The sequence below is a fragment of the Scardinius erythrophthalmus genome (genome assembly GCF_964197995.2).
Source record: "Scardinius erythrophthalmus genome assembly, chromosome: 7".
Classification (NCBI taxonomy): domain Eukaryota; kingdom Metazoa; phylum Chordata; class Actinopteri; order Cypriniformes; family Leuciscidae; genus Scardinius; species Scardinius erythrophthalmus.
Genome location: NC_138227.1, coordinates 30,287,720 through 30,299,957, shown reverse-complemented (window position 1 = coordinate 30,299,957; position 12,238 = coordinate 30,287,720). Strand labels below are relative to the sequence as shown.

Sequence of the window (12,238 nt, the reverse complement as noted above, 5' to 3'; positions counted from 1 at the left end):
AACCATGCTTGATTATTGTATTCAGTGCTCACAATAAAATGAATGAATTTAATGTACAGAGTATGTTAGGTATACAATATATATGTGAACCAGAATTGAAAACACTAAGTTGCATGAACTTCTTAGACTAGTCTTACAAGTTAGTCATCTAATCATTTTATTCAAGACTGATCATAACTGTTTTAAAAGAGTTACATAAAGATGTATATTGGTGTAATTTGAGTCTGAAAAGTAAGTCTGATTAGCCCTAACTAACTGCTAGTTGTTCAGACTAGTTCTTGTGCAGTGTTGGGCAGTAACTAGTTACTAGTGATGCGTCACAGTAATATTACTTTCTCTGATAACTAGTAGTGTTACGATTTCCTGATTGGTCTAGGGGAGGTAAGCAACAGCAAACATGGATGGTGGTGAAATGAATGTGAACAGCATGTTTCGCAACAGCCCAAAAAAAACCCACATAATATTTCAGGAAAGAAAGTAGTTTTTATTTACAAATCAAGCAAAAGAGGGGTATCAGATTCAGAAGGGGGTATTGCCAAAACAACAAACATAATCAGTCTAACTCCTTATTAACCAAACTACTTAAACTAAACTAAAAGAAAACAAGAGTACAGCAAAATAAGATAACTCCCTTGCTAACATAAACAGGAGAAAAAGTCAAGTTCAAAATAAACGGCACCCCCCTCCCCACTAACCCCACAAATAAAGAAATAAATGATTAACTAGCAAACTTCAAGTAAACCAAGAGAAAAACAGATGAATTAAACCATACAATGAATAATCATTGAAGTTAACACTCACTTCTGCCTTTTAAGTAGTGATGGTGAAATGAAGCTTTGTGAAGCACTGAAGCTTTCCCCTCAAGTGTATCGTAAATTGGTTCATTACTCAAAGCTTTTTAACATGGTGCACACTAACGACATCTTGTGGTCAAAAGGTGGAAAAGCCAAAAAAAAGCCAAAAAAAAAAAAAAAAAAAATATATATATATATATATATATATATATATATATATATATATATTATGTAATAAATCATTTTGTGCAATGAAAACCACAAAGCAATAAAAATCATCAGTATTAGTGTTGATGTTTACACAATGTATGAACAAATGAGTCTATGAATTAATTTATGAAACAATTATTACATAGGATACATTAACTCAGCTTTGTTCAACAAATGCAGCCTTAAAACTTTAGCCGTAGTCCTAAACCTATGAGTTCATAGGCAAGGCTCATATAGGCATATATAATCAAAATAAAAGAAAACTATGTGGAATGGTGAAGTGCTGGGTAGTGAAAGTGCTTGTGAACCGGGGAGTTGGGTAATAGAAGAAATTAAAGATTTTTATTAAGGAACAGGACTTGTTCAACAGTGTGAGGGCTGAGTCTATTTCTTTTTTTGTTTACTACTTCCCCTGCCTTTGAGAATATTCTCTCACATGGGACTGAGGAGGCAGGAGTGCATAAAAATTCCAGGGCAAGACAATGAAGATGCGGATAGACACCCTTTTGAGTAGCCCGGAAATGCAGGGGATCTTCTGTACGTGGAATATTTGGGTCACTGAGGTAGCGTCGAACTTCAACTGTGGCATCTGCTGTCGCATTTTTAATTTGTCTGGATTCCACGACATGACTGTCCAGTAGATCCCACAGACCTTGACCTGAAAAAGAATAGAATAATACAAATACAAGTTTAATGGAATTCAATGTATTTCTCTGCAATAGCTACATGCATGATCCATGCCAAATGTAATAAAACACAAACATACACACACACACACACACATACAACAAACAGTACCTGAGTGGGTTGCATCGCTGCCTGTGGCTCCTGTTGGCTCTGGTTGTGATGAGGAGATTTGAGAGGATGGGGTGTTTTGGGCTGCTCGTATGATTGCAGCACATTCTCACAGCAGTCTGTGCATTTGACTGGCTGCCGAAGCCGATAGTTTTGAAGCGTGGATCAAGCAGAGTTGCTAGAGTCATGATGCTCATAGTTTAGACATCCTCTCAGAAAGAAGTCTCAGGAGGTTGTTGCACAATTACAAAGCCATCTCATCATGAACCTGTGAGCTTTCTGAGGTGATTGCATGCCTCAGCATTCTTATAAGAGGAATCACCTTTGACCCTGACACTCTCTTCTCCTCTGACAATTTTGTGGAAGCCTCACTGAAATTACACAATACACCCAGACATTAATTTACTGTCTGGTACTCTTCTGAAGTCAATGGTATGAGGCTTGTCTTCAGAGTAACCAAAGCAGCGCCTACTGGCTCCCTCTGAGCAAAGAGCCGCTCTAACATGGCATATGTGGCCGCAGGAAAATAACACCGGACCAACAGATATAAGTGGGGGTTGTATTTTATTCCTTATAATTAGTTAGGAGTTTCTGTTTATTTTCTTGTAGATACATAGGGCAGAAAACCCATCATAAAACAAAAACACAGTGCCAATATAACTTTGGATCACACGGTGAATTGTTCACCCCAAAAATAAAGTAAATATAAAAGTACAAGTTGTCTCCACTTATTGTGTGCAATAATAAAGAACAATGCAAATCATGAAACACCAGTAACAATAATACGGTAGTGGTACTTCTGAAAAGAAAACATAACATCTTAGAACTGCATCAACAGTTAGACTGAAATAACACTCACAAAATGCAACTGAAATGACAGTGTGAATATTACTCACTTTTTCCTGTGTGTCTTACGTTACACACTAATAAATCACTTCTTCCACGCGAACAGGCCTCGTCTGTACATGCGGTGCGTTAGCTCAGTCACACTCACACATTCACGCAATCCGGCGTAAACATCCAACTCCCTATGGATACAAATCGACATTCGAGGCAATCTTCCAGTAAACAGCAAATCTTCTTCTTCTTCTTCTTTTAGTTATCTGGCCGTTTACTCCATAGGAGCATTACCGCCACCTACTGAATTTTTTTTATCCACCTGGGTGATGAATCTGTATTGTTTTCTTTTCTTTTCTTTCTTTCACCTTTCCTTCCTTTCCTTTCTTAAAAAAAAAAAAAAAAAAAAAAAAAAAAAATTATTGAAGGGGGGTGAATATCCCACCCACCCCAAAGGATCAGAGCCCAGGCTTCAGCTGACGCTGCGTGTTCAGCTCCTCCAGCTTCCACACTGGGCTCCTCAGCCTCTAAGGCAGGCAGAGGCACCATACATCTCACCCTCAGACCCTATATTCCTATATCCTGTAACATATACCTGTAACCTCCAAAAAGATTAAAACAGCCCTATATAAAACAGCAAATCTACACTATCATAACAGCGTTATACTGTACATAGATCGGTACCTGAATGATGACAAATTACACTCGAACAGCAGTCACACACACTTGCAGCATAACTCTGTGACTTCCTCATCGCGCATTCACGCTCATTTTTCTCGTTCGCATATGCGATGACGTCACCCGATGCCTCTTAAAGGACCCTAGTACATTCTCTGCAGATATGTCTCTTATTTACATTAAAAGCATTAAGGCCTCTAACCATCACCTGGTTACATTCTCCCCTGCATCAGGGTAAGCGCCCCCGATTACTCTTTTAAGACCAGAGTACTCTTAACCTCTTTTACTGCTTCCCGAAACAGAACAGAACTCAAATCAGCCAATATCTGTGAAACTGCTGCCGGACTTATAGAGGTACAATCTAAGACCGACCGTGGCTCATGGTGGACATTTGAATGCTGTCCAGCATTTGGCCTCCTACTGCATCTGCGTGGTGCCGCAACAGGATGGGTTAACACACTTGTAGCTGAATCCAGCATTTCCACAGTCTCCAAGGCCTCAGCAGGCTCTGATAGAACATTGGCATGGTCAGAATCAACTGATTCTCTGCTGCGTACAACATTGGGCATATGGCCCATACCTTGTTGGCCAACAGACTGGGTGCTGAGACCTCTTACTGCCGGCGCATGAGATTTCTCCTCCCTCAAAACTACACCCTCCTCTGAATCCTCAGACTCCACGTCACTAAGGGACTCAGACTTCTCCTCTCGTGCCTTTGGCAGTCTTCTAGGGGTGGGAGTAGGCGGATTCACACAGGCCCTAATGTCTACTCTGTTAACTCTCTTTGTAGGCCCTCCTTCCAATGGCTCCACTGTGTAGGTGTTGTCCACAATCCCTACTACCCGATATATGATTGGCCCCCAGGCATCCTGTATCTTGTGACGGCCTACTGGCCTGCTCCTCAGGTACACGAGTGCTCCGACCTCGATCTTCGGGCAATAGATTTTATCCTTGTGCAAGGAAATGCGCTCAGCAGCCTTCTGTTCAGAATATTCCCTCGCCCTGGCATGGGCATCATTAAGACGCCTTTGGTGAACCAACAGCCAGTCGTGTTTCTGGTCAAAAACTTGCTCTTGTCCTAGAAGGGCATCCACAGGCAGGTAAGGATCAACCCCAAACAATAAATAATATGGAGAATACCCAGTAGTCGCGTGAGGCGTTGCATTGTATGCGAAAACCAACTCTGGTAGGTATTCAGGCCACCGTCGTTTCTTTTCAGGTGGCAGTGTTCTCAACAGGTCATGTAACGTCCTGTTGAACCGCTCACATTGCGCGTTGCCAGTGGGGTGATATGGTGTGGTGCGGCTCTTTTTCACCCCATAGAGCTTACAAAGTTCAGCTACAACCTCACTCTCAAAATTACGCCCCTGATCGGAGTGCAGACGCGCAGGAATACCATACTTCATAAACCATTCCCGAAGCAGCACCTTGGCTGTGGTGTCTGCTTTTTGATCTCGGGTAGGGAAGGCCTGAGTGAACTTTGTAAAGATGTCAGTGTCAACCAAAACATTCTCCTGTCCATTGGTTGAGGGTTCCAACACCGTAAAATCCACAGCAATTACCTCCAGCGGTCTAGAAGCCAAGAACGATTTCATGGGAGGGTGGACCCTTGGCTGCGGCAGCTTGGTCATCACACAGCACTGACAATCTTTTATCCATTTGTCAACATCATTGTGCATCCCTATCCAAAAACACCGGCGCCTCAACAAGTGAAGTGTGCGCTCGATACCTTGGTGTCCCATTGAATCATGCACATACTCCAGAACAGGCTTCTTCAAATTGAGAGGTAACAAGAGCTGATAACATTCCCCATGCCTCACATCCTCAAAGACACGGTACAGTAGACCCTGGCGCTCCTTAATGCTGTTCCAGTGCTTCAGCATGGACCGAACAGGTTTTGGCAGAGCTTTTAGTTCTTTACCATAGGGTCTCCTCTTTTGATCCCAAAACTTCCTGAATCCGCCAATCACAGTGTCTTGCTGTTGGAAGCTGATCAGTTCATCATTTGAATAACCTGGAAAGGTGGGTGTATTTCCCTGACCCAGTTCATTACCATTATTGAAGTTGGACACTACAGCCCGCATTTGCCTCACTTTACAGCTGTGCATCCCAGCAGCCACAAGTGCTGGGTCCAGGTCTGAACCTCTGTGAATCCATCCGCAGACTGCTACACATCCATCGTACTCTGCATCCTCTGAGGCTGGCTCATGCTCCCCTGCAAATGGCTGTCTGGATAGTGTGTCAGCTACGTTGTTTTGATACCCTGGACGATACTGGACATCGAAATCAAAGACGGATAATTGTGAAATCCATCTTTGTTCAATCGCTCCAAATTTTGCTGTTTTCAAGTGACACAGAGGATTATTGTCAGTTATCACAGTAAATTTGGACCCCAACAAGTACCCCCGAAACTTTTCAACGATCGCCCACTTGAGAGCAAGGAGCTCGAGCTTCATGCTGCTATAATTTCTATCATTTTTCTCTGCATCTCTCAGCCGTCTACTGGCAAAGGCAATAACACGTTTTACATCTCCTTGTTTCTGATATAAAATGGCGCCTAGCCCCTGATTACTGGCATCTGTCTCCACAATAAAGGGTTTCGAATAGTCAGCCACCCCTAAGACAGGCGCACTAGTAAGCCGATCTTTGAGGGTGTCAAAAGTGGTTTGACATTGTTCAGTCCATAGACTTCTCAACACAACATTAGTTCTGCTGGAGCTCTCAGCGGTCAGACATGAATTCACCACATCGTGAAGTGGCCCAGCTATCTTGGAGAACCCCTTAATAAACCGTCTATAGTAACTACAGAGCCCAAGGAATGATCTCAATTCCTTCAGTGTAGACGGAACCGGCCACTCTTTTATAACTGCCACTTTCTGAGGGTCTGTGCCAATACCATCGGCAGATATCTGATGTCCCAGGAACACAACCTCTGACTGAAGAAAGTGACATTTCTCTAACTTGACCTTGAGACCAGTGTCCTGCAGCCTTCTCAATACAGCTTCCAGCCTTACTAAGTGCTCCTGGAATGTTGAAGAATACACCAGGATATCATCTAAGTAAACTAATAGAATCTGGAAAACAAGATCATTCATGGTAGCCTGCATCAGTCTTTGGAACGTTGCAGGTCCATTGCAAACCCCGAACGGCATACGCAAGAATTCAAAGAGGCCAAAAGGGGTTGAGAAAGCCGTCTTGTGCCTGTCTTCTTCCGCCATGGCCACCTGATGATAGCCGCTTGCTAAATCAATTGTTGAGAAGTAACACGCCCCCTGCAGAGCATCAAAGCTCTCATCGATCCGAGGTAAGGGAAATGCGTCTTTTTTTGTTTTCTGATTTAGTTTACGGTAATCTACACATAGCCTGATACTGCCATCTGCTTTACGTACCAGCACGATTGGTGATGCATAGGCACTATTACTATCTTGTATGACTCCTTTCCTTACCAGTTGTGAGATGTGATCCTTCACTTCTTTATACTGATTAGGAGGAATTCGACGATAGGGCTGTGTGACGGGCTCATTGTCAGTTAAGTGGATTTCATGTTTGATCTTGTCCGTGTAACCTAGGTCTTCATCCTCTAAGGCAAAGATATTGATGTATTTTGTCAACAATGACCTGAGCTGTGCTTGCTCATACTCGCTTCCTCCTACATCAATCTTATCCAAGATAACCTGCACACGATCTCGGTCTTGTCCATCCTTCATGTTTAAAGTCACCTGTTCAAGGTCAGCCGAGATTCGTTGAAATTTTACTTCACACCGCTGCGGGCTGTCCACAGACTCCACCTTTGACAGGATACCCAGACGGGTCCTAGGTGACAACCACACATCCTCCTGAGAAAAATTCAGAATTTTAACAGGTATGCAGGGACAATGCGAGTCAACCAGGGTGGGGATGACTATCAGACCTCCTGGCAACGGAGTACTGAGCGGCTCTAACAACATAGGACTTCCCTGCCCTACACCCCTATTGAAGCCCGTCGTTGTTATTGTAACCACTGATTCGGCAGGTATGCGCTCAGTCCATTTTCCAGCTACACGCACAACAGATTTTCTGTCCAAAGAGCATGTCTGGACTTTCTGGAAAACATGCCTCCAATCAGAATCTAATTTCCCCCCTAAAGTGGTATTAAATTCTGCTTGGACCAGCTGCCCACATCGGCTGATTATATTCATTCCTATGATACATGGTACTGTGTTTCCAGAGCTAGAGATGTCTTTGACCACTAGGATACCACAATTTGGCATCTTAATTCCCACTGCCTCCACCTCGAGCTCTAAGTAACCCAGGTAGGGTATATCAAGACCATTGGCTGCTGTGAGCTTTAGCCAACCAGCCATGGAGAGAATGTCGTCATCTTTACCGCACAAATGGTCTCTGAAAAACTGCTCAGTTATTGTGCTAACCTGACTCCCTGTGTCCAATAGGCCTTTAGTGGGGACGCCACAAATTGAAAGGTCTACAACAGGACATGTAACAACAGCACGTTGCAACAACTGGTCACAGGTTGGAGGTGCATCCTTTGAGTCTGTGTGTCTCCCCCGAATTGCCTGACTCACAACAACCGGGGGTTCTCGTTTCCCTGGGAGTCAGAGGATACAGACCTAGCTGTTCTAGAGCTCTGCTTCTGAGGGCAATTCTTTGCCACATGTCCAGCGCCTTGACATTTGAAACATATTGGTTGTCCATCCTCAGTGAATTTTGGCTGTGATTTAGGCCTAAAAGTTTCTACCCTTGCACTACCACCCCTTACAGTCAGATTTTTGACGGCTTGAGCACTAATTGCTTTGCCTTGTTCGGCTACCACTTCGAGAACATCTTCTAAGGTGACACTCTTTTTCTCTTGCACCCTGAGAATTGAACATTGTGTCATGTTAGTACTACATCGAGACTTAGTAGTTTTTGGACTCGCTGGGGGCTCTTCTACAAACCAAAGCTGTGCTTCATCTCGCACCTCTATCATCGTACACCTAGGGTGGTCTCGCACAAATTTGAGAAGCTCTCTTCGAAGAGATGGATCGCGGACTCCTTCAACAAATTGATCTCTCAATGCCACCCTTTCGTTTGCAATAGCATCGGGAGAACATTTCAAAACCAAGCGGAGGGCTTGTGACAAGGCATGAGAAAAGTCTCTTATGTTTTCCCCCTCTAGTTGTTTCCGACTGTAAAAACTGTGCAGGAGCTGAGGTGTGCTGCGTCTGTCTTTAAACGCCTCCCTGAGGTACTCAAACAAATCGTCAACCCCATCATCAGTAACACTGCGAAGACGTACCTCGTCCAAGGCTGTACCCCTTAACAGAGACATAACAAAATCATACTGATCTTGGTCAGATTGGTGCCTAACACGCAGCACCCGCTCGACTTCCTCTATAAAATCATCGACTGACCTGCCATCTTTCTCCATATCACCACAATATGGTAATATGTGCCTTTCTCTCGGGACATAAACATACGACTTCTGACTCAGTGAGGAAATCGCAGCCATTGCATGATCATGTTTACTCTGCAACTCTCTAATTTGTTCTGTTAAATTAGCTCCACCATGATCATCACCTCTAATTTGCTCTGTTAACTCAGCTCCGCTATGGTTATCATCTGGGTCTGACATTGTAAAATCTCACGTCCTTAAAAGTCTCTATGCAAAGCTCTGAAAAGGATAAGTGCCTGTTGAAGTCCTTCCGATCTGAAGCAACAACTGTCGAAAAGTCTCTTTTAGCCCCTGGCTGACGAGATCTAGCTGGGCCCTTGCGATGCTCCACGACGATCGGTCTCTTTCCTCGCCACAGCTGTTCCCTCCTCGCCTGCAGGAATCTTCAGTCTCCTCTTCACCCCTACCGTATTATTGCATTGCACTTTTTATATTTATATTTATAAAAAAATATATATATATATTATTTTTTTTATATTGCACACACCGATGAAAAAACGTAATTCTCCTAACTTTCTTGGAATACCCCACTCCTGGTACCAAAATTGTGTCCGCAGGAAAATAACACCGGACCAACAGATATAAGTGGGGGTTGTATTTTATTCCTTATAATTAGTTAGGAGTTTCTGTTTATTTTCTTGTAGATACATAGGGCAGAAAACCCATCATAAAACAAAAACACAGTGCCAATATAACTTTGGATCACACGGTGAATTGTTCACCCCAAAAATAAAGTAAATATAAAAGTACAAGTTGTCTCCACTTATTGTGTGCAATAATAAAGAACAATGCAAATCATGAAACACCAGTAACAATAATACGGTAGTGGTACTTCTGAAAAGAAAACATAACATCTTAGAACTGCATCAACAGTTAGACTGAAATAACACTCACAAAATGCAACTGAAATGACAGTGTGAATATTACTCACTTTTTCCTGTGTGTCATACGTTACACACTAATAAATCACTTCTTCCACGCGAACAGGCCTCGTCTGTACATGCGGTGCGTTAGCTCAGTCACACTCACACATTCACGCAATCCTGCGTAAACATCCAACTCCCTATGGATACAAATCGACATTCGAGGCAATCTTCCAGTAAACAGCAAATCTACACTATCATAACAGCGTTATACATAGATCGGTACCTGAATGATGACAAATTACACTCGAACAGCAGTCACACACACTTGCAGCATAACTCTGTGACTTCCTCATCGCGCATTCACGCTCATTTTTCTCGTTCGCATATGCGATGACGTCACCCGATGCCTCTTAAAGGACCCTAGTACATTCTCTGCAGATATGTCTCTTATTTACATTAAAAGCATTAAGGCCTCTAACCATCACCTGGTTACACATATGTGCTGTTCCAGCGAGTTTCCACCTCTTGAATCAACTTGTGATTTGGTTTGCCCATCTGATTTTGTAAAACCAATAATCTTTCTCTTGCTGTTGTGCTAGACTTGAAATGTGCCACAATCTTCCGTGCCTTTAGTCTAATATCCTCCAATCCTGGTGTTTGTTCTATTGCCTTCTTCACAACCAGGTTTAAGGCATGTGCTATGCAGTTTGTGTGGCGCAGCTTCAGGATGCTGGCACATGCTACCATGTTGGCAGCAGCATCAGTTACCGACACCTAACTTTGTTTTGAATGCCCCACTCCTCCATCAAAGCTGACTTGACTTCAGCTATATTTTCAGAAGTGTGACATTTGGAAAATTTTCCCACCCCCAGTAAAACGGTGGACATGTGAACATTTTCATTTATAAAATGACATGTCACTGCCAGATATGCATCCATATGCAGTGATGTCCACATATCGGATGTGAGGCTTACAGCTCTGGCCTTGTTCACCTCTTCTTTTGCCTTCTTTTTGGCCTCCTTGTATTTTTCCTCAACCATTTACTTTAATGACTGGCGGGATGGAATAATGTAGTTTGGATCCAACATTCCCACAAACTCCTTAAAGCCAGCATCTTCAACAATTGAAAATGGCTGGTAATCTTTAACAATCATGTTAACCAAGGCCTCATCAATCATTTGTTTTCTGATCCCTGCAATACAGTAAAGTATTTAAAATATAACTGAATAATTACATAACTATGTAGCCTACTATTTAAGATACCTCATTATAAATGCAGAAATTGACAAACAAATAAATGAATGACTGATCAGAAGTCTTATACCTTGGTTGCTAGTTGTTGGTCCACTTCCAGAAGATGTGTTTTCATGTTTAGCTCTAAAATGTCTCAACATTGACGATGTGTTGTTGTTATTATAAGAAACTGTTGAGAACATATTAGGCACTCAACCTACAGAAGGAGGTCACATGTATTAACTGGGGTACTTTTTTTCATATACATAATGTAGGCCTATTATTTAACATAATATATTGTTTATTATACACTGAATATGCATACAATTACATGTAAATATCAATTTACATTATAATTAATTCATATATTTATTTTATATAAATTCGTAAATCATAATTCATTTTAAAATCATATTCTTATTACAAAATAATAATAATAATAATTAGCTTACTTTATTTGTTGATACGGCCTGAAAATGCTGCCAGACTTCCGAACGGCCTCTTTTCTTGGCTGGTTCCATGCTGAAAATTCAAAAGAGCTCACTCTCTGTTTCAGTCTCAGTCGGTCTCAGCTCACTACCGAAGCACATGACACTCGAAACCTGCGCAAGGGGTTCGCGCTATTTTTGAATCGGAATATGAAGCAGTCACGTGGTTGTGTGTGGAAACGAAGCTTCGGACGTCACAGATCACGTGGTTATGGCAAAACGAATCAAGCTCCGATACACTGCTTCAATGTGTGATGTTTTGTTTTTTTGATACAAGCTTCGAAGCCTCGGTGCCGAACGTCACATCACTACTTTTAAGTCTCAATCACAGAGTGTGATCAAAAGAGACTAAAGAGAAAACTCTACTTAAATCAGTAGAACACAAATTAGTTAAAGATACACAACAACACCATCAATGACTTGCTTCAACAAAACATCAAGTCTGGGGTTGAACATGAGACAGGGTTCTCAAGTTTTATCAAAATCTTGGAGTGAGATCACATGCGGTTGGGGGAGGAGCCCTAATGGAGCCCCGCCCCCACCTGTCCCCGCCCCCCAATTTTACCCATTGTTCATAATTAACCAGCACAAATTGAAATTATAACAATTGGTAAATCTGATAAATGACAGAGCAATTAATCACATCAAATATACTCTTTAATGTTACAATTAAGTTACAAAAATTACAAAAATATAACAAATTGCTCCAAACAGTTTGGAAAAACAAATATCTTTGCATTTTGAATGTGTCTAGTCGAAATGGTATAATGATTTATTGTGTGGTGGGACATTGAGAACAAATGACATATTAGAGTATTATTAAGGTATGTGTGTGTGTGTTTGTGTGTACACAAGAGTACACACTCCAGCTTATGAAATGTGTTTTGTGTTGCAAGTGTTTGAAAA

At 42.0% G+C, this 12,238-nt stretch overlaps 1 protein-coding gene and 1 long non-coding RNA gene across 2 annotated transcripts in view; one reads left to right on the top strand and one right to left on the bottom strand.

Annotated features, from left to right (window-relative positions):
• LOC308693453 (uncharacterized protein) overlaps positions 1-12,238 on the top strand; it is a 43,853-nt gene that overhangs the window by 26,400 nt on the left and 5,215 nt on the right. The window lies entirely within an intron of this gene.
• LOC308693408 lies at positions 1,407-2,886 on the bottom strand. The gene is made up of 3 exons (XR_014030449.1): positions 2,696-2,886; positions 1,803-2,170; positions 1,407-1,662 (listed from the first exon to the last, which is right to left on the bottom strand). It is a non-coding gene; the product is annotated as an uncharacterized lncRNA (long non-coding RNA).